Raw genomic sequence first — 26320 nt, 5'->3', positions numbered from 1 at the left:
GATTCTTTCCAAAAGTTGCCCAGATTGAGCAAAACCAGGTAAACAGAACCTTTACCAAATTCTATCTTTGTAGAATCTATTTTTCCCTGGTTTGTATATTTATTCCAAGTATTTGCTAAATCCCTCCCTCTGGCTTCAGGGGAGAGAATAATCACCAAGCACGAGGCGTGGTAGGAAGAACTCTGGGGACCCCGATGGGACCAGGCCTGGGGTGAATGCTGGGGAAGGGTTCAGTATTTGAGCATGTGTCCTGGGATGGCCCGCTTTCGAGAGCATTTGATCTTGTTTATCTCCCCTTTCCTCTTAGTCCAAATTCTACAGGATCTATTCTCAATGGCAGCCGTACAGAAAGCAGGGGTAAATGAAGTTCATCCACAAGCACCTATCAGGGATCATCTAACACCAAGGTGAGTGATAACATTGGAGTATTCTGAGCTATTTTTAAGGCAGGATGCTCTTGCAGTTCTATGTTTGAGCCTTTCTTCCTTCCTATGAATGTGGAAGCTCCTGGCTGGAGGGGTGTGTGTGTGTGTGTGTGTGTGTGTGTGTGTGTGTGTGTGTGTGTGTTTTGGGGGGAGGGGGTATCAGATGAACAGAAAGCACCATCCCAGCCAATCCCATCATAATTAAGAACATGGACTTTGGAGTTAGACCGCTTGGAATTCAGTCCTGACTCTGCCATTTACCAGCTGAGTGACCTTGGGATATTATTAACCTGTAAGTGCCTCAGTTGTTTCTTCATCTGTAAAATGAGTACATAGTATTTCCTACATCCTACAGTGGTTGTAGCAATTAAATGAGTTAATATGCATCGGTAGCATCTAAGAGGCCATAAGCACCACATAATTTGATGAATGAATTACTGTTAGTGGTGATAACCTATAATTTAGTGAGGTCAGGACCCCCAAAGACAGGTCTGCTGTATAACTCTTCTCACGAGTCTCTGGCCATTGGTAAATGGAATGCAGAGCTGTTTCCATGCCCTGCATCAAGTTCCCGAGATAAGAGGAGCTTTCCCAGTTTCATGAGATGTACAGCTCAGGGGCCCTCAGAGTTGTAGTTCAGCCCTTCATTTTATACGTGGAGAAACTGAGACCGGGGCTCTTGTCACTTGCTCAGCTCCACGCAGCTGATTTATGGCAGGGCCACAGCCAGAGCACCCACCCCAAACACATTTTTGTTGTATGTTGAAATTTCTTTTTTCCTCTTCTTAAATATCTCATATAGTCAAGCAAGCGTATAATTTGCTAAGAGGCAAGAATCCATGAATAAGGCTTTTTCTGAATAAATAGCTTTCATTCATTAGCTCGCTTTTCTATTACACATTATCTAATCATTATCTTTATTGAAAATACTCAATGCCAAACATAAATTGCAGCTCTGAGAATGTGAACTGTATCGTTGGTGCATTTTCTCTTGTTCTGGTTAAAATCTGTCTTTCCCCTTTAGCCTTTCGTTTACCTTCTCACGTCTCTCCTTCCCTCCCTGTGGAATACTGGCCAAATAGCATCCCTATTTTTAATAGCATTAAGTTAAAAAGATCCATTATCCTAACACATCTAGTTATCTTTTTCATTATCTTTTTGTTCTGGTCCATATGCACACAGATTTTTGCAGTTATACCTGTAGTCGTCATCAAACTTTGAAGAATGCTTTTTTCATCTAGTATTATTTATAAATATTTCATATATCCACAGATTTCCAACACCCATTTTTAATAGATGCATAATACATTATAATAGGTGCATAATACAATAAAGGTATGAAATCATTTACCTATTCTTGACATTTGTATGGGTTCCATTTTACAGTACTAACTATGGCACTGTAACACATACTTTTTTCTTCTGTTGATTTATTGTCATAGAACATAGTCTCAGGATTGGAATTATGTGCTCAAATGTATGATTGTTTTTATAACCAAAAAGTCATATCGCTGGTGACAATCCCACCAGCAGTGTGTGAGTATACCATTTTCACAGACTCTTGAGAACGTTGTGTATCTAACAGCTTTTACTCACAAACAGGTGTGCTTGTCCAAGAAAATGTTCATTGAAATGATGACATTCATTTCTGAGTGTTACGTGGAATGAATCTGATAGTTTCCCAGGTTGGAAAACTTCTGTTTCATTTCATGATTAATTAGTAAAATCTATAAGCGCCATGACTTGTAGTTAATAGTGCCTTAAATAGTAGGTATCCCACACACAACACATTGATTTAATTTTGTGTCCTGTAAGTGCTGACCTGTGGTAGACATACTCTACAGGTGTCGCGGCATGCTACATTAGAAAAGTAAAGGGGGAAGGGAGGTGGGAAATTGTGGAAGGGATGCTATCAGATTTCTCAGAAGGGGAAACTGGGAGCACCCCTCCCAAAGTCAGAGTCACAACCCCGTCCACTGGTGCCCTGGGCATCACCAAGTCTGTGCTCATCTACTCCTGACCCTTAAGCATGAATCTCCTCCCTTCCCCTCCCCCACCTCAGCATCTCTTCTGCCTCAGCTTCCCCTCCATTCCTTCTCCTCTTCTCCAGGTTGGACTTGTGCCACTGGCACTCAGTTATTTGGTCAGGTGTACGGCACCATCCCAGCCTTGGTGGAGATCCAAAGATTAAATATGTGTGAGCCCTGCCTTCTTGGAGTTTGAAGTCTGATAGGAGAGGAAAGGCATTTTTAAAAGGAAGAATGTGGTAGATGCCATGAGAAAACTTCAGATAAGCTTCTCTGGGAGGTTTCCTCTGGGCAAGGTATCAGAGAAGACCTTGTCTGAGTGGCATCGAGATGGATTGTGGGGCCTGGGAAGGATTTGGGCCGTGGGTCTGACAGCATCCCCAGTGTCACAGGGTACTCAGTTGCCCGCCAGATCCTTACCATTTCAGCCACCAACCGAGGTTCTCCAGAGAGGTGGATATGCCAGGGGGGCCACGCAAAAGGTAAAAAAAAATTACCTGGCATGTGTCCCTCTCAATTTAGAAAGTGGTTTTGATATTTCCAATTTTAGTGGGGTAAAACCAATTTTTTGAAAAGCTAGTGTGATGGAGCTGGGCGAGGCAGTAAGAGGGCCAGCAGTGTGGTGCCGGGATTTGTGAAGAAGGCAGCCGCCTGGGAGCTGCCTGGGGTTTGAGGCTGGCGGTCCTTCGGACTGGTGCATGCCTGTGCCTGAGTCTCTGCTTGTATTTTAGTCACTATGGCCTGTGATGGGGCAGTTGTTAGATGTTTCCATTAATACCCCTGGGAGAAGGGACGCTGGCATTTCTTGCAAGGAGCATTTAGGTACAATTTATGATGTTAGGTCACCAGCACTGTAGCACCAATCATGATGCCTCATGTCAGAAAAGCATCCAGATTGCTGATTCCAAATGTGTAAGAATTGGATCATTTACACCATCTCATTAGTTGTTACTATCTTCTCTGCTTAATCCTCCTCTGCTCCAACCCAAGCCTCAACTATTTCCCTTTCGGTAATTGTAGACCTCTGTTAACCTATGTACATTATAGCAAATCCTTTCCTCATTTGCACCAATTTACCAGGCTTGGGGACTGGGGGTGGGGGGTGATCTTATAGATTTAGAGAGACGTCATCGCCAGTGATGTCCTGGGGATGCAAGAAGCTCAAACCCCAGAGGACTTACAAATGTTTCTAAATGTGTGTTTAGCTTCAGTGTCTCAGAATAATTGCTGCATCATTATGACCCCGTGTGGACACACTCATTTATCTGCTTTTTTAGAATTCTAATTGTCGTGATAATGAAGTCAACACTCACCCTCCCTACCCACAGAGAGAAGCAGGCATCCTGGGAAGCAGAGCCCACTTATACCTGAATGAACCATCTGCCTTCCTGAGGTTCTCCTCTGAACGCTGGGTCTGGAACTTTTATGGTTAGGGTTTGACCACGGTCTTTCCTGCAGTCAGGGAGCTCTGGCTGTGAGTTGCATGCCTGTCAGCGGCTGAGGTTGGAGTGAGATCAGGTTCCTAGTTAGTGGGTTCCTGGTGCAGCTGGAATTTTTCCTACTCCCAGTCTATTGATCTGAAACCAGGTCCCTCCCTGTTTCTCTTTGGGGAAATGGTGGGTGGTCTATAGATTGAGTCAGAATCCAGTGGTCCTGAGTAATGGTGTTTATTCAGACTAAAATAAATATAGACACACTGTACCCCTCCTGCCTACTACAGGAACTGACCTCCCCTCAAACACTGCCTGCCAAGGGTCTAGAGTTGGGGGTAACTGGGCATTCTTTTGCTGGGGCTTGGAGAATGTGGAGCTTGTCAAAGAACTCTCTTTAAAAAAAAAAAAATCTAGTTCCTTTCTGGGACTGTAACTGTGTTCCTGAGAATCTCAAGAACTCCATGAATTAATGATTAACTTCTGATTCTTGAGCCTGGATGCGCTCCCCAGATTGTTCTTGTCTCCCTAAGGTCCTTGTGCATTTTCAACTGAGCTTTTCCATTTGATTAAATCAGCATAGACTTGCATATATTTTGTATAAAGTAAATCCTGAAACCTCAGTGGGGTGAAGCAGCACAGGGTCGTTTCTCACTCATGTAAAGCTCAATCTAGATTGGGTGGCCCTCCTTACTCTTATTGCTGCACCATCTGGTACATGTAGGCTTCAAGGTCACTGCTAAAAGGGAAGTGAGGGCCGTTTCAGCCCGGAAGTAACATAGTCCAGAACTGGTCACATGACCTCAGTATAACTGCAGGATGGGGAGGAAGGTCGGACGCCCGTGGGACACTTGGTAAGCAACACCCAGCTTTCTCTGCCACGTCGTTCTTACCCAGAAATGTTTGTAACTTGAAGTTACAAGCAGTCCATCTTGCTCTAAAAGCCTCTCAAGCTTGGGGAATAGCAGGAGTTCTCTCACGGTGTCCGCTTCATGGTTTTCCTAGAACAGCAGGTGACCTTCATTCTCCCCGCAAAGCATACGGACTAACACACTGGCACCTGTTGGCACACTCTTGGGTAGTGGGTTACTCCTGAGGTATGCTCATTCTTTTCTGTTCCCACCCCTCTGGTTGTACATTGGCCAGGTGTGGAAGACTGTTTATAAAATACGTTCATAATTTACTCCCTCTGCGTACCCATGTCCCTTTGCAATGTGACTTTGCATTTTCTCCCATCAAGAGGTAGAGTCCATTCCCCTACCCTCGAATTTTGGCTGGCTTTGGGACTTGCTTTGAACCGTCGAATGTGGCAGAAGAGACAAGAGACCTCAAGGGGCCTTACACTGTGGCTCATTGAACAAACCCAGGTCGTCTGCCAGTGTTCTGCCGACCCCCAGAAGCAGAGCTGCCCAGCTCACTTGCCGCTGACACATGAAGGAGCTCAGCAGAGCCCAGCCTGAAGTGCTGACTGCAGAAGTGTGAGTCTGAGGATGGTTCGTAATGAAGCAATGGCTAGCTGATACACTGAGGGTCAGCGTGTTCCGCAACGTGTGTATGCCAGCTGTGCTGTGCTGTAGATACGAATTTAATAAGATATTACTTTAAAAGGATGAAACCTTAATCTGAAAATGAAGAGAATTACTTCTATGCAAACAATTGAATGCTCTGTCAAGATTTGAAAAAACAACAACATACCTTTAAAACTCTCAACTAACATGTGGTGAGACATCTGTAAAAAAATGAAGGCAAAGTCATAAAGATGTGATGGATTCTACCCTCAGATTGTTATAGATAGATTAGATAGATAGATAGATAGATTCTAAGTTCTTACTCCATATTACGAAAATAAAACTGGACGTGATTGATGATTAGATTGTGAGGGAAAGACTAAGGTTGTTGAACAAAAAGACCTCACAAAATTCAATGGCTTAAAGAAGATAGAATTTCATTTGCTTGTTTGTTTTTCTATATAGTAAGCCCAAGTTAGCATTCTAGGTCAAAGGGAAGTGTGCTTGTGCAATCATTCAGGGGTCCAGGTTTTTCATTATTTTGACCTGTGGACCCTTAAGGCCTTATTGTTATGGGCTCTGGAATCAGAAGAGGACAGCAAGCTCTGAGAAGGCGTACCCCTATCTTAAGCGTCGGCCCAGATGCCTTCTGCAAATACTATTACAAACCCATCACTTCTTAAAAATCACTCTACTGACAAAAACTCAGTCATATGATCATGCCTAACTGCAAGAGACTGGAAAATGTATGGTGTTAGGGCAGAAACACACTGAGCTAGAATCCTTTTATTACAGAGAAGGAGAGAATGGAATTGGAAGAAGAGTCAGCAGTCTTTACTAGAGAGATGCGTCTTAAACATGCATTTTTTTTTTTTTTTTTTTTTAGCAAGAAGGACAATGGGAAGCTTGAATTAATGGACCCATACCCAATGGAAAGGTCTTGATGAGTAGATGTGCTTTTCTAGATTTAAATTAAAATAGCACATTTATGGCAAGATGTATCTGTTTTCATGACTTATAGCCTTGAATCCTTCAAGTTAATTCACTAATTATAATGGTCCTGTTTATGATAGACACAAGGACTTCTTAATTCTTTCTTTCTCTTGGTTCTTCAATATCTCTCTATAATATTTTCCCTTTTGTGTTCACTTTTCGGGGATCAAAAACATGGCAGACCTCTTGAGTGCCTGTATGTTCTTTTGAAGTGACATGCATTTCCGAAGTAGCCTCCAATCTTTCAAAGAAAATGTGGAGTTAGCTCAGTGCTTGCAATGTGTTCAATTAAGATAAATCAGGAAAAAGAGTACTGTCTAAATTTACCACTCCCTAGTCAGTAGCAAAGAACAAGGTTAAGATGAAAGGTGAAGAGAAGGTACTTCCCACATCCAATTTTGTATCCTCACGATGCCTGCTGAACAAGTTCAAATGGTTCCATTTATCTTGGGAACTGAGGACATAGGAGCTTGATTTCTGGAAACACAGTGAACTGTTGGAGGTCCCTGTCAGAGCTGCTCTCAGTACATGGTCCGAGTTTGTTCTTCTGCACCAAGAAGAGCCGTTCTGAAGATGTGAAGAAATAGATGCTGGCTCTTGAGTTGAGCGCGTGAGATTTTAAACTCCCTCAGCCTGGGGCAGCTTTCCTTGACTTGTCTGTAAGCTCTGAAGACTCATGTACCCAGATGTGCCCTCATTCAGGGAGCCTGCATCCAGACTCCTTCTCTTTGTCTTTGATGCATCTTAAAGAATCCTTAGTCTCATCATCTCACCTCTTTCCACCTCCCTCCCTCCTTATTTCCCTCACTTCGCATTGGTGGGCCTGACTCTAGAAAAAGGTTTCGAAATAAAAGAATATTGTCTAAGTTGAGGGGAAGTCATATTTTTCTCTGTTTTTTTCAAAACTTAAAAGTGGTAAGTTTGAAGCATCTAAATAGATACGCAGCAACAGGATATTACAGACATTTTACAGTTTGGCAGCGTGTGAGGGAGCTGGGTGTTGGTGTGTCAGCTTCCTGATACTATCCCATATCTGCTCAGCCCCAGTCACACAGTGTCGATGTGGGAGATACTGTTATTAAATGCAGGATTTTTTCTTTTTTATTTATTAGCTAAGGAGAAACACGTAGGACACTGCTGCAGGAAGCCAGAAATTCAAAGTTGCTGTATGATATTCCCTTCCAAATGTGGATTTCGATTGTGGAGACACCGACACCACCTCTTTCTGAATATCTACTGTGTGCCAGACACTGAATTAAAAGCTTTACGTGCATCATTTCGTGCAATCTCTGCAATAATCCCATGATCCTCACCCCCAATTCACAGAGCAGGGATGGAAGTATCCAGCGAGGTTAAATGACTTTCTTAAAACTCTGTGGCTGTGGAGTCATGGAGCTGATGCTCAAGTCCGTGTCCTCTCCTAGTCACAACACAGGATAAAGGGCACACGCAGCAGTGTTTATTCCAGAAAAACAAAAAATGCTTTACGGGATTCAGCATTCCGAGAAAGGACTTCCATCTGTAAGCTCCGTTTCATGGAGGATGCTGATAGCACATGGAAAAACAAAAGAAACCCCCCCCCCCCCAGCAAGTTACACTGCCTGATAATGTGGCTGAAGACAGTTACTACCCATCTCCTAAGAACAAGTAACACGTCCCCCACATTTTGTAGTGCAAGGTCTGAACGTGCTCTTGTTTTCCCTAGCTCTGATTTTTGCGTGCGCTCCCTGGCAGCTCTGCTCTGGGCAGATATTTTTCCATAAAAGGTTTTGCTGTGGCACTGGCTTGCTCCGTACGTGATGTCAGGGGCCCATTTCGTCAGCCTGCTCTCTAGCTTGAAATTCACTCAGAATGTGTCAGTTCCGAATTTCCATGTAATCTCCTGGTTTAGGAATGTCCGTTGTTTTTTCCTGTTCTTTCTGGAAACCTCTGTTTTAAATCACAGAGGAAAAAGCTATTCAGTTGCTCACAAGATTTAGTAAAAGCAGCCATGAGCTTTGGTGAATGGTTGCAGATATCAAGATCCCCTTAGCTCCCAGACCCCACAGTCACCGAGCATTGGGGTGCAGGGGTAAGGCTGAGGAGGCCAAGGATTGAAGGGGCTGGAGCAGAAAGACATGTGCTCCCCAAGTGAAGGGTGGGCAGCCCTCCCTGTGCTCTGATAGCCTTCGGCACTTCCTGCTCCCAGGTATTCAAGTTGCTGGTTCTCTTGTCTGTCTTCCCCTGTGGATTGCGACTCCTTGAGGCTAGTACCTGACATTTATCAAGTGATCAACAAAATAAGTATTGATTGAATGAGAATCCTGATCTTCAATTCCGGCTAAATAAATAAGTATCTCAAACTCACCTTAATGCCCCCTCTAGAATAGAATGGATTTGGGCACAAGGCCATTTGGTTTTATTTTTATGTGCCCAAAGTGGTATCTTTATGTTATGCTTTAACAAGGTTTTCATTCCTGGCTCCCACTGAGATTCTAACTTAATTGGCCTGGTGTGGACTTGTGGAAATCAGCATTTTTAAAAAAAGGAAACAAATGCTTTCTAGGTGTTTCTATTGAGCAATCAGGGTTGAAAACCACCATTCCACATATACTTGGAGGAATTAGTACCTTATGGCTGACATAGCAGGAGGATGGGCCGTGTCCTGCAGAATCTGGGCCTTGTGGGAAAAGAAAAAGATATCAGCTCCAAAACATTTACCCAAAGAAGACAAGGACGTTTTCTGGAAGTTCACCTCAGGGGCTCAGCGTGGCTCAGGTACTCTGGGTAAGTAACTGCTCATCTGTAGGACATCCCAGCAGCCTTAATTGATGCCTTAAGGGGTTCCATCTGAGAGACTCAGCATCTTTCCTCCATCAGTTCTCTTCTCAACATGTTCTAGTGTGAGACCAGTGGCTTATCTGACAAACCTGAGGACGAATTAAACGTACAGACACAGCATCCTGCTGGAAATGCTGAATTGAGGACACGGGGGTTAAGAAGAAATATATAAGTCTCTCTTGCTCTGAAAACGGAGTTTTGAATTGTGTTAAAGTGCCAGGATGCCTGCAAAGTTCTGTGTGTGTAGCCAGTAGAGCAGGAACTATGATTGTTTTTCTCTAACTGTTATAATCAAGACCTAAAAAGTGTTTTTGGCTTCATTGATTTCTGGGTCTCTGTGCTCTCGTGATGGAATTTGTACAAGGACTGCTCCGGTGCTCAGGTCAGCTTCCTTTTTGCTGAGTGCTGGGGGTGGGGGACAGAGAAAGCAGGAAATGGAGAAACTGGCTATATTTTTCTTTTGCTTTTAAAGCTCTGTGTCCTTATACAGTGTTTCCCCGAAAATAAGACCTAGACGGACCATCAGCTCTCATGTGTGTTTTGCAGCAAAAATTAATATAAGACCCGGTATTATATCATATCATATTATATTATATTATATTATATTATATTATATTATATTATATTATATTATATTATATTATATTATATTATATTATATCCCATTCTTACATTATTAAAATAAGACCGGGTCTTATATTAATTTTTGCTGCAAAACACACATGAGAGCTGATGGTCCGTCTAGGTCTTATTTTGGGGGAAACACGGTATCTGTATCTAGCCAACCATTTCCTTTTTCTTTAACAATTTAAAAAAAAAATAGATTTGGCTTCATGCCTTTATCCTGTGTCCTTTAAAGGGAAAAGAAGGATGTGTACAGATGTCACTGCCCTAGAGTTCCTGGGAACAGGCACATAATGTACTTTTCCAGGGTAATTTGCAGAGAAATGGACCTTTACAGACACCACGCAGCATCCCCTTTGAGTTTGGCTAATAGTTTTGCATACGTAAGTTTTGATTAATTGGTGTCAAGAACTGAGAAAGGTCTGAGATTTTGCCCTCCTGCAATTTAACAAGTGAGCCTGCCACAAGGTCGTGGGTGCTGACAGAATACCGGAGGCGCCGATGAGACAGACATCAGACTCTATCACTCATGGCCGTAGCAGTGGCCAGCATATTGGTGATTTCTTGTATCCATTCTCCAAACGCCAATTCTCATAGGGTGATATAAACAGGACAGGTGACACCTGCACATGGGATATGTGACAGGAGAGGACCTCTGACCCTACAGAACTCACAGTTTTTACAGTGGGTAATAAGCATGCTTGCCCTATGCTCTGAAGGGCCACAAAATCTCTATCTTCTGACACTGTTCACTAAACAAAAATCCTGAAAACGATATCCTAGAACAAAGACAGTCAGTGACTCTGCTTGCAAGACACACAGAAACATGAGCCCCTCATAGAGAACGGCCTGCCAAGAGTAAGTCAGAAATAGCATGGAGGTATGCGTAACACTGAACGCTGAGGAGACAGTTCCCTAGACCCCATCTCAAATGTAACAAGTGAGCACCCAGTTCCCCCATGTATCAGTGGCATTTGCTATCTAACAAACACCCCACAATTTAATGGTTTAAAACAACAACCGCTTATTTAGCTCATGAGTCTGTGGATCGGCCTGGTGGTCCTTCGAGGCCCGGCTGGCTCAGCTCGTCTCAGTGGGGAGCGTGTATTCACGAGCAGGTGGTTCAGGTGGTTGTCAGACTGTCAACCAGGACAACTGGCTAAGTGTCTCTTGTCACCCAGCAGGCTGGCCCAGGCATCTTTATGTGTTGGCAGTCCCAGGGTTTTTAGGAGAAGCAAGACAGTGGTCCTTGATATATGCACCCCTTTCAAGCCTCTGCATCAGGTTTGTTAACATTCCCTCAGTAAAAGCCAGTCATTTGTCTGGCCCAGATTCAAGGGCAAAGAGATAGACTTCACCTCTTGAGGGAGGGGAAGGATTTGTGGCAACTGTTACCGTCTCCCACACTGCACGTGGTCGCCCTGCAGCCTGAGCTCCAGGCCTGAGCTCATTAGAGAGTCCTGCCCTGGCCTCTCCTGCCTCCTGCCTCACTTCCACTCCATGATGTAATTTCATTTTTGTCATAATATTTACTAGATTCTGAAATGATTTACTTATTTATATATTAAGGTAAAACAAGGAAATAAAGTAAAACGTATATGAAAGGAAACGAAAAATAATGTTTCTCCAACCATAGTTATCTATTGAGGGCAAAAGTACCCGGACAGAGTAAGTCAATAAAAATCTGTTAGTTGAGTGACTTCCAGGGCAGTGGGTTGGGTCATCTTGATGTGAATGGCGGTGAGAACCACGAAGACAGAAACCAAGCTCTTGCCCTGACACCTGGTCAGAGAGCTTTAGAGATGAAATTACAGTGGGAAAGGCAGGCACCAGAAGCCTGAGTAACTCAGTCATCAGATCTTTCTACCTGCCAGCTGGTGGAGACTTCCTGATTATGACCACACCTCTGCCTTCAGTTGAGGAATGATTCAGCTTGTTAGGATGTAACTTCTAACAGGATTCACTGGCATTTTAATGAAGTAGACTTTTTTTTTCTGAGGTAGGGCACTCTACATTTTTAGGATGTGGAGGCTTAGAAAAAGTAGCTATTGGATTTGTAATTGCTTTCTCTTTACAATATCATTTAGCAATTATATAAATCACTCCTAAACTTGTTTCAGGCCGTGAAAAGAATGACAATGAGGCCATTTTCCTCTCCTTTATTCTCACTGTTGTTTTTGTTTTGTTTCAAGTTTCACAGTAGTGGATGCTAGGGAAACCTGGGTATATTAGGGTTCAACCATGTCTTCATGTGTTCAAACCTCACTCTTGATACTAAAATCTGTGTTCGTCAGAGTTCAACCAGAGAAGCATAACTTGTAGGAGATCTATATCTATGTATCTATATCTAGCATCTATCTATCTATCTATCTATCTATCTATCTATCTATCTATCTATCTATCTATCTATCTCCATCTCTACCTACCTACCTACCATCTATCTATCCATCCATCCACTTATTTATGACAAGGACTTATCCTATGTAATTAGACTGGCAAAGCAAGTCTGAAATCCATAGGGCAGGACCCCAGGGTTGGAAGATCACAGACCAGCTAGACTTCACAGGCATGGGCAGAGGCTACTATATGTAAGATGTTTTCTTCTTTCGTGGGGGAGAAAAGTCTCAGCGCTGCTTTGAAGGCCTTTCAAATGATTGCTCAGGCCCACCCAGATTCTTCAGGATAATTTCCCTTACTGAAAGTCAATTGATTAGAGACTTCAGTTACATCTGCAAAATACCTTCACAGCAACACCCAGATTAACCTTCGATTGAATAACTGGGACTGTAACCCAGCCAAGTTGACACATCAAAAAAGCCATCATACTGGGCCTATAATGAGGTGTAGGGTAGAAAAGGAGCCTGAGCAAGTGCTCAGAAGGTCTGGAGGCATTTCTTGGTCCTTCCTTAGAGACTGATGAAGAGTAAACGAATGGTTTCTAACCTAATAATCGCCAAGTAGAATAATAATCGACCCCAGTCACGACCCATGTGAAAAAGACTGAAGTATGTTGGTGAGACTCTGAGCAACACTGAGCTTCAATTAGGGCAGGAGTCAGGAGTGGACGGGGTGCAAGCTGGCCTTGGGGCTGAGAGGTGGGGACTGGTGACCCACCTCTCATTTCTCAGGGACTTACTCTCAAGGCTTGAACATGCCACTTCAGCTTCCTTGCCTCTCAGTTCCTTCACTTGTAAATAATGATTATTCCCAACAATAATTTGGCTTAAGTTTTATACATTGGAAAATTCTACATCTCCTTGCACATATGCACTCACATATGCACACAAACGTCCATGTGTACATTTGTGCATCAGGAATTCTTGAAGTTCAGACACAGGTAAAACTTGAAGAGCGGGACACCAAAGTCAGAAATTTTAATAACTGGTCTGACTTCATGTTGTTCTTGGATAGCATCCAACACTGGGTGCCCGTTCAGCTGTGGGTCAGGTCAGAATGTGCGCCCTGAGATACAGACCTTAACCAGAAGCACTTCCTGGGACCTGGGAAGCTTCTTTGCCTTCTCCTGACTCCTCCAAATACTCCAGCTGCTACCAAGGCCTAAAATTTATTTAACAACAGAAAGAGTCTTTTACTCCATATTAGAAATAAGTTTAAACTATCAAATACACTCAGGAGAGGTAAGAAGGTGAGCGACGTGTTCACACAAAGAAGCTAATGGCAGATTCTTTCAGTTCTTTTCCAGATTTTGATGAAATAGGGGAAAGCCTTTGTGGAGGCCTCAGTGGGTCAGAGGCACCCTTACTACTTGGAGAGATGAGACTTGAAAGCCAGCAGGAGATTGAATAGGGGCATCGATGGCCTGGCTGGTAGGTTGAGATCCGGCCCAACCGATCCCCAACACAGAAGTTTCAAGAAGTTCTACTGATTCCTGTGTTTATTTGACCCTTCTTCAGAAAACAATTATAGTAATATGTTTGGCTAATCGAATCTGTATTATTATCGTGAGTTTGTTTTAGGTTTATTTGAATTTCAAAAGAGAAATTGATTGTGAAGGCAGCTCTTCCTTTTCAGCCTGTAGTTCTCAGAAATAAGTATAAATAATCACTGATATGGGACTATTTGGCAAAGCCATCCCAGGATTTTCAGGAGACAGGAAGAGGGTTGAAATTTTGCAAAGTTATCCTTAGAGCAAAATAAGCATCCAGCTGGGCTGGGCCTGGCCACCAACCCTCACAGAGGCAGATTCTACATTTGCAACATGGCGATAACGGAGAGGGTCTCCTCCTTCTGAGTGCTGTATGAGCTAGGTCACCGGGAAGTACATTTTGAACCATAAAGCACCATGCCCACATCCACAGGTAGTCATGTTACTAGATGAAAGCCCTATGGAAGATCATGGGGAAATAGTTTTTCAAAATCAAGTTTGAAAACACTTAAAATTTAAAAAATCTAAATGCTGAAGCAATTAGAGAGAGCTTCAGTTCTTGATTGAAATCAAAAGTTCAGGAGAGCTCTTCAGAATGAGAAACAATGGTGAAGAGCCACTACAATTCTCTAAAGTTTGAAGTAGATCAGCTGACTCGGGGCTTTTATTAGAGGGTTTTGACACTATAGTTATTTCACCTTTTGAAGACCAGTCATGCTGCAGTGCTACCCAAAGGCTTAGTTAAATCACATTTCACTTTGTTTAAACTGCCACTTACCAGGAGCCTAACTTGAGCAATGCCAGATCTAGTGCCCCAAAAGTGGCCCAAAGGGATCCTTGCCACAGAAAGCAGTTTTCCATGGTGTCTCTAGGAGTCATGAAGTCTGTTTCCTTGTCCACATTGTTATTCCAGCAGAGGGCAAGGAGCCTCTTCCCACTGAGAGAGGCTGCCCTCCTCCTTCCTGAAGCTCTAGGCCTATAGAGTGGAAGTCCATTGGAGGACAGGTCAGGGGAACTCCTGCTACTTAATTCCTTTTGACTAACAGAAAGTGTATGCGGAGGGGAACCTCTCACCTCCAGCGGTTCTGGAGTAGTCAGTCCTCAAATCTCTTATATGTGTTTGCAGAACTCTTAGTATCTTGGGTCTCTTCAGTTTGTGGTCCCATTGGAAGTTGCAGATGTTGGCCCACTTGTTCACCCTCATCATTGATGGTGTCTAGATGGGCTTTCCATCCTGCCTTACTGGGTCTAGAGTTAACAGAGGACAGAGCAGACCCTCCCGAAAGAGGGTGCATTGCTCCTTTTTTTTCCACAGGTGGCCCTGACACCTACAAATGCCACTACTGTGGCTGAACACCTCCAGGGTGAAGTAATTATCCTATGTATTTTAGAAGGCTAAAGGTGGTGCTGCTAATGGGGCTTGTCACCTTGCCTGGTACCAAACACTAGAATCGTGGGTTCACAGAAAGTCAGGACTGGAAGAAGCTGACAGATGATCTAGTTCAATTCTTTCCTGTACCAATGAGGACACAGAGAGGTCAGGAGACACATCCCAGTTGCCTGCCCAGCCAGTAGAGAGAAGAGCAAGGACAGGAACCTGGGTTTCATCTCTCCAGTTCCAGCCAGCACTGCATTATATGTGTTCACTTTCCATTGTTGTCACTGTGTTAATAACACCGCATTTTAAAGACAGATTTATTCCTATTTCTTCTTCTCCCCAGACCTGGGATATGTACATGGTTTAGGCCATTGCAGATACCTGCTTCCTGTCCAGGGTGCCACCTATACAAGTCCCTGTATCTGCTGCTGTGAAACTACTGCCGAGCCCATCAGATTCCTCTTTTGGTGAGTCCAGTGACCTTGCTTCTTCAATGTTGGGCTAACTCAGGGGGCTGGGGACAATGATGATGACCCCAGGAACAGTGGTCCAGAGGCATGCCGTGGAGCTCCAGGCTCCACTGGCCGCACAGCATGAAAGCAAGAGGTCGTTCTTGTCTGTGCTTGAAGGATCATGTCCACCATTACTGTGCTCTTTGTCAGCATGACAGGTTTGACCAGATAATGTTAACAGAGCACATCACACGTTTCAATGATAGCTTCAACCTACATAGTATTCTTAGCGGTCAATTTGTCTCAGCCATCCATGGATGATAGCAATGTACTCATACTTCACAGAGACTGAAATTCAGTCAAGGAAATCCAATAATCTAAGAAACTTGTTTCTTTGTATGATGCTCCAGTCAATAGTGGTACTATCGCTTGGGATTTATGTAATGTGTTTCCTTCATAGGGTCCTAAGTGCTTTTAAATTAACCCATTCATCTTCAGGCACCCCTGAGAGGGACTACGGTCAACTGAATGTTTTCCTGTAGGAGGAAGTGAAGCAAAGAGAGATCGTCTGAAATCACAGGAGTTCCACCATGGATCTGGGATGAGCATCCAGAAGTCTGCATGCCAGGCCGATGTACACTTCCTCAGGTGATGCTGACAATCAGATGGCTCCATGTGGAACAGGATTGGCAAATACACTCCCCTGGGTGCTGCCTGGCCCTTGGTTATTGATTATGGCATTCTTTCCCATCGAGCCAGTTCGTAGCCTCAGAATCTTCCCCAGCGGTGCTCTACAAGCCATCATTTCAATCAGTGTTGGCAAATAGATAGGATCCTCTATGCCTTTTATGATCCAAAGGTTGGACTAAAATGCTAAGTAGGACTTGTCTTCTGCCTGAAGTGTCTGTATCAAAATCCCAATGTGGCTGTTGAGAGGAGACATCATTCTGACCTGAAAAATGCTATAAGGTTAGCTGTCATTTGACTTTATGCTGGAAACTGACATGGAAAACAGGATAATATGAGCCAGGTCAGCAAAGGAACCAGGACTTTGTAGCTACTGCAGATGGTCCCTGGCTTACAATGGTTCAACTCATGATTTTTTGTGTGTGTGTGACTTAATAATGGTGTGAAAACAATATGCATTCAGTAGAAACCTTACTTAGAATTTTGTATTTTGATCTTTTCACAGGCTCTTGAGATGTGACACGATACTCTCTCGTGATGCTGGACAGCAGCAGTGAGTCCCAGCTCCCAGTGAGCCACGTGATGACGAGGGTAAACAGTGATACGTCACAGCGTATTGTGTGGCCAGCATTTTCTGGATATTGTGTTTTGGGTCTACATGTCTATAAAACGCCCATCTGTGTCTCCTGCTTCTGGTGAGGAGAGGAAGGAGGAGGAGGAGGAGGAAAAGGAGAAGGAGGCAATTACAGATGCTCCTCAACTTACGATGGGGTATGTCCTAATAATGTGTTCTGAGCACATTTAAGGTAACCTGAGCTAAGCTATGATGTCTGGTAGGTTAGATGTATTAAATGCATTTTCGATTTACGATGTTTTAAACTTATGATGGGTTTATAGGGATGTAAGCCCATTGTAAGTTGAGGAGCATCTGTATAAAAAGAGTGAGCTCAGAATTGAAATCAGAGCTGTCACTCAGTTCAGACACTTTCTATTGTTCATATAGCTCAGACGTTTTCTGTTCGCATTGCCAAACAAACAGTTTTGGTTGTGTATGAAGGCCAGTTTCCCTGTGTCAGTGTTGGACTGAAGCTGTACAAAATCAATAAAAGCAAAGGTTTCCTTTTTTTTTTTATAGAGTCAGTCTAGAGACCTCAGAGGTAGGATTGAGTGGAAAATCCAGGAAGAGTAACTCCCACCCCCTCCATCTGCACCCCAGGGATGGGAGGAGTGATTTTTCTGATTTCAGGAAGAGCGACCAAGATTTGTTCAACTCAAGAATATAATTAGCTGACAAGTTTTTTTGAGAGAGGCAAGTTCCCCTTCAACAGATTTTGTATTCCTGAATTTGGAAGGTGATAGAGGAAAGTCAAGATCATTTGCAAGGGACTAATTATAGCAGTTTCACCTTTGAATTGACACTAAGTTGGTGGCAGAGGTGGAAACACCCTTATGACTTCAATATTTTCAGATCTATAAAATGGAGACGGGCGAATGGACATATTTTTAGCACTTAGCATATTGACAGCCACTAGTTTTAAAATAAGTACAGATTGCAAAGCCCACTGGTCGCATGATGTCTAAGACAAAAGTTTTTCAAGTTATCTAAGCAGCCTTTGGCTTTTCCTTAGGGAAACTAACAAGGAAATTAGGTTTCTCACTCTCGTTTTGGTGCACTGGTCTCTGCAACATTCTGTGAATCTCCTTCCATCCCAGGCCATCCATTTCCCCATATTGTCCCCTGGTTTCCAGGGAGGTGGCCCCCCAGGAGCGAGCCCTTACCTCACAGCCCCTCTGTGGTCCCACCTCTTCCCTCTCCCATTTTTCCTCTCTCTGGTACCCCTATCGACACTAACTCACTGACACCTGTTCCATTTTCTTGGGTTCTTAGATTCCTATGTCACCTGATGGATTGCTGTGTTACACCTGCCTGGCAACATGACAACATATTAACACAGGGCTTGTGGAGACACACGCATAGAAAGTTTCTGCCTTGTAAAGGTTTTGGCGAGGGGCTCCTTTTGGCACTTCTCCAAATATTGATGATCGTCACCAGCACCGAGCTAGTCCTGCCTGCTTTCAGTCCAGACTACGACTCACACATCCAAGGCACAACATCTCATAATTAGCACTGTCTTGTGTACACTTACATGACAGGGAAGGTTAGACCCTTACACTCTGCAATTTCATGGTAAATGATCGGATGTGATTTTGCTCGAAGTAGGCACTCATTGGGCACTTTCTTCAGAGTTAGACTCCATGACTACTGTTTGGTGGTGTTTTACTATACATCCAGCTCTCCTCCTACCAGAAAAGAAATCCAATGTTTTATTTTTTTCATCTGTGAGTTTTCTAAACAATACTAGAGGCACAATATTCTAGTAAGAGGCAGGAGGATTCATTTCATGGTTAAGTTAGGGAGAGAAAAAATTCAGTTTGATAAGTCACTTGAATGAAATCCCTGGATTCTCAGTAAGAGTACATGTTACTATAAGTAAGTAATGGGATTTCAAATTTAATGGAGCCATTCATTCAACAAGCCCTTACTGAGATCTACTGTGCACAGGACTCTTTAATTGATAGGCTAGGCCAGGCTCTCAACTCTATTGTGCATTAGAAACTGATTCAGTTGGGTTTAGGTGGAATCTGGGTATCAGTGTTTTCTGTAAGTTTTTAGGTGATTCTAGTATGTATCAGGGCTGAGAACCCTTGGATTTTAAATTACTGATTCAAGTGGTGGAAACCAGTTTAGTGCAGTCCCTCCTGGCTAGGCCATGACTGCGAGCTTGGTTGTATGTATTCATTCTGACAGTCACATTTAGGGAGACCGACCATAATTCTGGCAGTATAGGATCTACTCATACTAATGGGCGCGGGTGAAGTCACAGAAATGCTACGCGTAGGAAGATTGTCTGGAGTCTAGGAAAGGAGGTGGGATGGCAAGATAAATAGCATAGGGGATAATTGGGGAACATGCTATGAAGATTTAAGAAGGGAAGGGGAGTGCTTCTCAAATTGTAACGCACATACGAATCACTGATTTTATTAAAGTGGAGATTCCAGTAGAGTGGGCCCGGAGATTCTAAAATTTTTGAAAAGCTCCCAGCTACTACTGCTGGTCTGTGGACCATTCTTTCAGTTATGGGCTCTATGAATCTGTTATTGTCGTTTTGCTAAACACACAAAATATTTCCCTCCTTGGTCTTTTGGAAGACTTTTTTCCAATGAAAATATACATTTTTTAACTTTATAGCGCAGGTCAAAAGGAAGTTTGAATTTGCTTGTGGGCATTTCCTTTACGGTGTAGTTTGGCCACAAATACTACTTGCACGCTGGAGAATTGACGTCCTGTCTTAGTCCCGCTCACCCTTTCGGAAGTAGTGTGGTGAGTGGAAAAGGCGGGGTTTGGGGTCATAAGGTCTGAACTTGAATCTCTGCTGACTCTTCCTGGACATGTAATTTTGAGTAAGTTGAATAAACCTCCCGAGCTTCAATTGTCCATATAGAAAATGCAGATCCTTTCCTTTCCACATGTAAAAATGGGGTTTTTGAGTAAATTAAGTAATCTCATATCTATCTGAAGCATGTGTACAATGCCCAGTATGAAGTAGGCCCTCATTTAATTGAAGGCCTTATGACTGCGTACGATCCATTGTGGACGCCATATGATGGTGTGTCATTCACTATGACAGGCAGTGCCAATGCACAGATGAGTGACACTTAGGCTGTGCTTGGGATGTAGAGGGGAAGACAGACAAGAAAACCAGAAATGACGCAGGATGATGGGTCCATGAGGAGCCACTCCCCAGCACAGAGGTGCCAGATGCTATGAGACAAGGGGACACTGTGCTGTCTTGTATGTGTTCTCATTTTCTGGCAGGAGACCATCTCATGTTTTCCAGCTCGAATAAGTAAAAGCTCAGTAGTCCTTTCTCCAAAAAGGCTTAATTCTGACTCACGCCCCCCGCCCCCCAACCAGGGTTAAACTGAAACACCAGGTGGATCTATTTTGGTTTCACAGGGAGATATCATTTTAAATAGGAAAGGGTTCAAAATGCCTTTAAGCAAATGATTTTTCTTTAGGGAGTAAGGAGAAACTGAAGATCATTTCAGTCATTCTTCCTGGGGGGATGGGGGTTGGGGGTAGTGAAAAGATAAGGAAGCAATTTTGCAGCTCCACAAGGGAGTCAGGAGCAGAGTTCTAGCTCTTGGGAAATTCATTTCAAAAGAACATTTTTGGTCATTGTGTGGTGTCGCACTCCAGTGTGAGCTCGATGCCCAGAGCTCCAAAGCTGCACCTCAGCTCTGTTGCCACCGTTTCTAGGTCAGAGACAAATGCCTTGAGATATCGTTTCTGTCATTGGAAGGAGTTAAATTCTCACCTTGTCAGATAATATGAGGATAGCTGCTACAAAAATTATCACTTTAAAATAATCAAGGGAGATATTAGAACTTTGAGGCATTGAGAAACTGGAGACATAAATTTGCCAACAGAACCATCACACTCTGTTTTAGCATGTTTGATGCCCAAGTAATGGCTGACGGAAACAGTTGTCCCTGCAGCATCACTTGTCCTAAATCAAGGTCCATATGGTGGGTGTTGAAATGCAGACTTTCCGCTAGAGTCTGGTTTTCCTAGAATGCATCAGTGCTGCTACCCGGGACACAGACACCTGTGGGAATGACTCGCACGTCTTCTGGAGGAAGGGAGGGAGAGGGCTGTGCCTGGCCCTTCTCCTCACCAGTTTCTTCCCTCTTCAGTTCAGCTTCCTCACTTCTGCCAGCTCTATCTTTCAAGATACCAAATCCTTTGTTAGATATCTTGCCTTAAAGCGCCTACAGGTTCCCCCTCCTATTGGCTATAGGATGCTGTCCAAACCTCAGAAGTCCTCACCTCTTACCAGGCTCCTTACTCCAGCTGCTTGGTACATCTCCTGCTCCTGGAAGAGCCCCCATACTCCTCTGCCTGACATTTGTCACCTTCTCCCCAAATCTTGCCTCGTAAGTGCTAATGCATTCTAACATGCCAGCTTAGGTGTCAAGCCCTCATGAAACCTTCCTCAACTCTTTCAGAGCAGGAGTCTCAATGAGTCTCTCTTTTGGCCTCCCATAGCTCTTGCACATGCGTCTTTAATAGCCCTTTCTATATTGTTTTAAAATTATTTTTTATGTTTCCTACTCCAGACCTTAGGCTATATATTTGGCATCTAATAGATCCCAGTGGGTGACTACTGATTTGAAGCATAACTAATAGGGGCTGGAGTTGTTCTGCTTTTCCTGACTTACTTTACAAAGGTTTTGTAGAATTTGACTGCTTGTGGTAAACCCCACCTCTCCGATGGTGTATGTAATGAATATCCTCTAATTTTGCTATGTTGTGGGTAAACTATCAGTGGGGAAATTGGTGCTCTTTTCATTCTAAAGCTTGGGAAGGACTCAGTATTCATCAATATATATCATATGACAATTCAGAGCTAGCCTTGAGCTTTGAAAATCAGAAAGAACTATGAGAAAAACTCAGGTCTTCTCAAGGAATTTAGGTTCATCTCAGAGATAGTAAGAGCTAAATGTTCAACTGTGGGTAAAGAAAAATACTATATGTACATAACAGGTGTTCAGTAAATATTAGCTCACTGATACCTGTGTGAAAGAGGAAGAAGACAGCTGATAAGAGAGGGTTATTTATTTCCACTTTTGAAATGCCTCTAATGGTTAGAGCCTTCTGGTTCATAGAGAAAATGAGGTTCTCCTGATTTTGAGCCTCATAGAAAAATTTCAGAAAACTTGCGGAGAATTGCTTTAGTACCTCTCAGAGTCATCCAGCATGGTGAGCCCTTTCTCCCTTCTTTGACTGAGGCTAATTGTAAAATTTTTATAGAATCCCTTTTCTGAAGAGCTCAAAGTACTGAACTCTGTGTACCAAGGACATGATTTTATTCATGTACTTTTAATTTGTATTTCTCTTGAAAACAATTCAAGGACCAAAATTTTGTATAATTTAATCTTTAGGACCAGGTGCAAATTTCCCTAAATGACTTCATTAATATCTGGGGGTTCCCTGGTGAGACCAAGATCTGATAGGTGCACGATGAAAGGTTCAGAAAGTAGGTCCTAGGATGAAATGTGGGAAGGATTGGAATGAGAGAGGCTGGAGAAAGACTAAGCTTTCTTCAAGCATTCAGCGGCTGAAGAAGTGGGCCAGCCAAGTCACTTTGGAACTTGGGGCACTATAGAGAAAGACATTCATTTATTTTTGTATCTCACACTTATTAAGCCTTTTCCTGTGTTAGGGCCTGTACACTAGGCGTCAGGGATACCAAAGATGAAAGGAATGAAACAGCTGTACTTGTCAAGGTATTTGTAGTCTGGGGTGGGGGGAAGGGGGTAGGCAGGCATAGAAATAAAAGGTTGGGGGGCTTTGGGCAGCCATAGGCTAACTTGAAAACCTGGGGTCTCAAATCATCCCCTAAAGGTTATTTTCTATTAGGTTGGTGCAAAAGTAATTGCGGTTCAAAAGGTTAAAAATAATTGCAAAAACCACAATTACTTTTGCACCAACTTAATACATAAGGTGCTAGAAAAATGACCCCAAACAGAGGCTCCAGAACTGCTCCTATGAAAAACTTAGGAGGAGGCAAAGGGAAACCAATAAGCAGCCTGGCCCCTAAGAGCAGGAGCTGAGTTACTTGGGTTTGTGGGCTCCGTATAGAGACCTCAGGCGCCTGTCTGACCCATCCCTCTCCCCGACCTCCAGCAACCAGGAGGACCATTTCGAAGTGGGGAGTGGGCAGAGTCTCAGGACATTTATTGGGTCTCAGTTTCATGGGGAGTGCTTTCCTTTAGATACAAAGTTGCTGAACTGCTCTTGCTGCTCAGGGCAGGATGTCTTTTATTCCTTCTCCCTCAGGATAATCAAGTGTAGTTTCTCTCTCCTTTTTTCATGGTTGGGGAGGAGCTAACGTGGGCCTGGAGGTGCTCCTGAGCTGGGAAGACTGGAGTGGGTGACTCGGCCAGCTCCACCCTAGACCTTCAGAAGAAATCCTCTCTCTCCCCTTCTTTTCCTTGGAAAGAATTTCCTTGACTTTATCAACAGAAGGATAAAATCTAGAAGGCTGAGGAGAGCATAAGGGAAAGAAGCCTCGTGGCTGTTAGGTCTACTTTTGTCCTGGGCCTTAAGCCCGCTCGTACCTGCGGCCTGTAATGCTCCAACTCTGCACCCTTCAGTCCAGCCTATGTTGAGCTTTGGGGCACAAGCCACTGGAGAAAGCCACTTGATGATTCAGGAATACTGAGTTCCAAACAAAAACAGCCATTATACCTAACAATGTTAGAAAGAGGGGGGGAAAATGATGCCCTTCACCAACTGTGATTTGAACAATTTAGGGATGTTCGTCAGAGCTGCTACTCTAGAAGAACCTTCGATCAATGAAACGATGGTCAAAAAGGACTGGTTTTGGAATAAATAGCTCACAACTGTCTCTTGAGTCTGTTTATAACAACTCCAAATAAGAAGTCTCAGGGCTACCGTGAGTCCTGTGCTCTCAGACCCAGGTGTGTGTCTTTGCTATCTGCAGCACACAACGGTCTCCCATGGCCTCGACTTGCACAGTCCATTTCCTCCTTCTGGACACCCTCAGAGCTCATTTACTCCCAGCTTTGCCCACTTGCCTCTCAACAACTCTGCCACACTTCTACGGCTTCTACAAACTTCCCCTCTAGTTTAGTGCCATCTAGAGGTAATAATGCAGTGGCACGTTTTTATGAGTGACTATCCTGTTCTCTTATTTTGGTTGCGTTTGTCTGGTTCAGTGGATCTGAAGCCTGGCTTCATATTAGAAACACTTGGTATCTTTAAACCAGTGCTGATGGTTGAGTCCCATCCCGGACTAATTGACTCAGCATCAGATGGGGCGGGTGGGGCCCAGTGATTCTGATGCACTGCGAGGGCCACGAACTATTGGTCTCAACCCTCCCTCCTACTCCATTTGATTATAAACTCCTGGAGGCGGAGGCATTGGCCGTAGTGTGATGGAGTCTTCTTCTTCCCTGATTCCCTATCGATGTCAGTGAATGCTCAGTATTCAGGACTTGGTACTCTGACTTCTCTGAAGATGCCTTGGCCTGGGTGGCCCTGCTGGGGCCTTTCCATCTCTCAGGCTAACATCCAAGAGAGCGTTTGGAGAGAAATGGGTGCACTTCCCACCTCTGTCAGGATGAGACAGCATTGCTGTCTTCAGAAGCACAGAGCTGTGGCAGGGCATTTGAAGGAGAATTCAGAAAAAAAAGGATAAACTCGTGAAGAGGTGCCTAGATGCTGCCAGACCCAGCTGGCCATGAGGTTTGAGTCTGAGAGTAAGAGTTCTGGCCTGGGTCTGAAGGAGAAAGAAGCCCATGTGGCAAGTCTCTATTGACTAAGTCTGAGAGCAAACAATGAATATTTTTCACTGAGGTAGAAAGCAAGTCCATTAAAACTCAGTCAGGTTAGCTAGGCTGTCAGTTGCTCAGAGAACTCAGCCAGACCTTGGAAATCCAGCCAAGGATACTGAGTCAGCTTTCTGTGATTTCAGAGCAGCCATGTTGATTTACTTTACTATGATCCTACTATGAAGGAGGTTTGTGCTTTCAAGAAAAAAAGCATCATCTTAATCATATTTGGGGCCCTGGAAAAGACACTGAACTAAAAGATGTTGATTTGAGCTTGACCTTTGTTGAGGGTGAGTGACTTGCCTCTCAGGCTCAATTTCCTCATCTATAAATTAGGTTATGATACATGATCTGCAAAGACGTGATGTGGGAATGAAATAAGTGCCTTCTCCATAAGGTGATAGCACACACTAGAAGTCACAGCCACTAGTTATTTTCATGTAACTAGGATCCAGCGTCTGGAAAAAGCCAGGACATTCTGCTGACAGGGGCTTCCTCACTTCTTGCCCATGTTGGTGTTCCAGCCAGGGCTCTAGGAGCATAAACTGTGGCTGTCTGAAAACTCTTTCCCTCATGGGCTCTTACTCCTTCAGCTGTCCCTGCGCTTCCTCCAAGCCCCTTCTCACCATCCCCCTGGTGTGGACCTCTGAACACGAGTCTAGAGAATAAAATTGGAGGGTAAAGGGGATCAAATATATGGTGATAGAAGGAGAACTGACTCTGGGTGGTGAGCACACAATGTGATATATAGATGATGTATTACAGATTGTACACCTGAAACCTATGTAACTTTACTAGTCATTGTCACCCCAAGAAACTTTAACTAAAAGAAAAAAATTGGAGCTTCTTTCCATTTTCTTAAGCAATCTAATTCTCACTTGAGGAAAGAGGAGTATAAAAGATGCTTTTGTGTTTGCTTGAATGTTTTAGAGCTTAATGAATTACTGTTGCTGGATTGTCTGGAATCAGTAATGATGGCTACCACTGAAATAAAGTGGAGGTGAAAGGAGGACCACATTTTAGAAGCACAAAATGTCCCAAAACAAGCATAACAGAAAGAACAAGAGTCAGATGCATCATAGCCTCCATCTGCCACCAACAGTGAGGAGGCTGTATTTTCTTGACACAACATCAGAAGGTGATTGAGGCTTTGGGGCTGAATTTAAAATTCAAACTGTGAATAAGTGACTAGAGCAAGGTTCCCTCTAACGATTGCTGGCTAAGGTTGTTGCCAGCCCCAAGGAAACAAACATATTAATGTTATGAGTCAACCTCTGACAGGGGCATCTACAGAGAAGAGACTGACAAATTTCCCTGTGGGCTAACCCAGGTGCTTTTCAGCTGGATCCCAGTGTCTCTTAGTCCTTTGCACAATTGAATCACGTGTGGAGCCTTTAAAAAGGCAGATACCCGGGCCTTATCTTAGACCAGGGATGTCCAAACTTTTTTCAACGTTTTTCACCAAGGGCCATATGCGGTAAAATACACAAACAGCTGGGCCACTCACTCAAGGTGAAGTACGTATTGCCTCACCTGGTTTATTTAAGTAAACTAAATATATTTTTGGAATTTGCTGCGGGCCAATTAAAAATGGATTGCGGGCCGCAGTTGGCCCGCGGGCCGCAGTTTGGACACCCCTGTCTTAGACCAATTAAATCAGGATCTCTGA

General features: G+C 43.6%; 1 long non-coding RNA gene across 1 annotated transcript in view; it reads left to right on the top strand.

Moving 5' to 3' along the window:
* Positions 1–15442: 15442 nt before the first annotated feature.
* The window catches only part of LOC141570425 (uncharacterized), a 275111-nt gene continuing 264233 nt past the window's right edge, over positions 15443–26320 (top strand). The window contains exons 1-3 of the long non-coding RNA XR_012494433.1: positions 15443–15558; positions 16042–16191; positions 16736–16821. This is a non-coding gene — a long non-coding RNA (uncharacterized LOC141570425). The remainder of the gene's footprint in view (positions 15559–16041; positions 16192–16735; positions 16822–26320) is intronic.

This window comes from Rhinolophus sinicus, linkage group LG03 (assembly GCF_036562045.2).
Source record: "Rhinolophus sinicus isolate RSC01 linkage group LG03, ASM3656204v1, whole genome shotgun sequence".
Classification (NCBI taxonomy): domain Eukaryota; kingdom Metazoa; phylum Chordata; class Mammalia; order Chiroptera; family Rhinolophidae; genus Rhinolophus; species Rhinolophus sinicus.
This window is presented reverse-complemented; position numbering and strand designations above follow the sequence as displayed.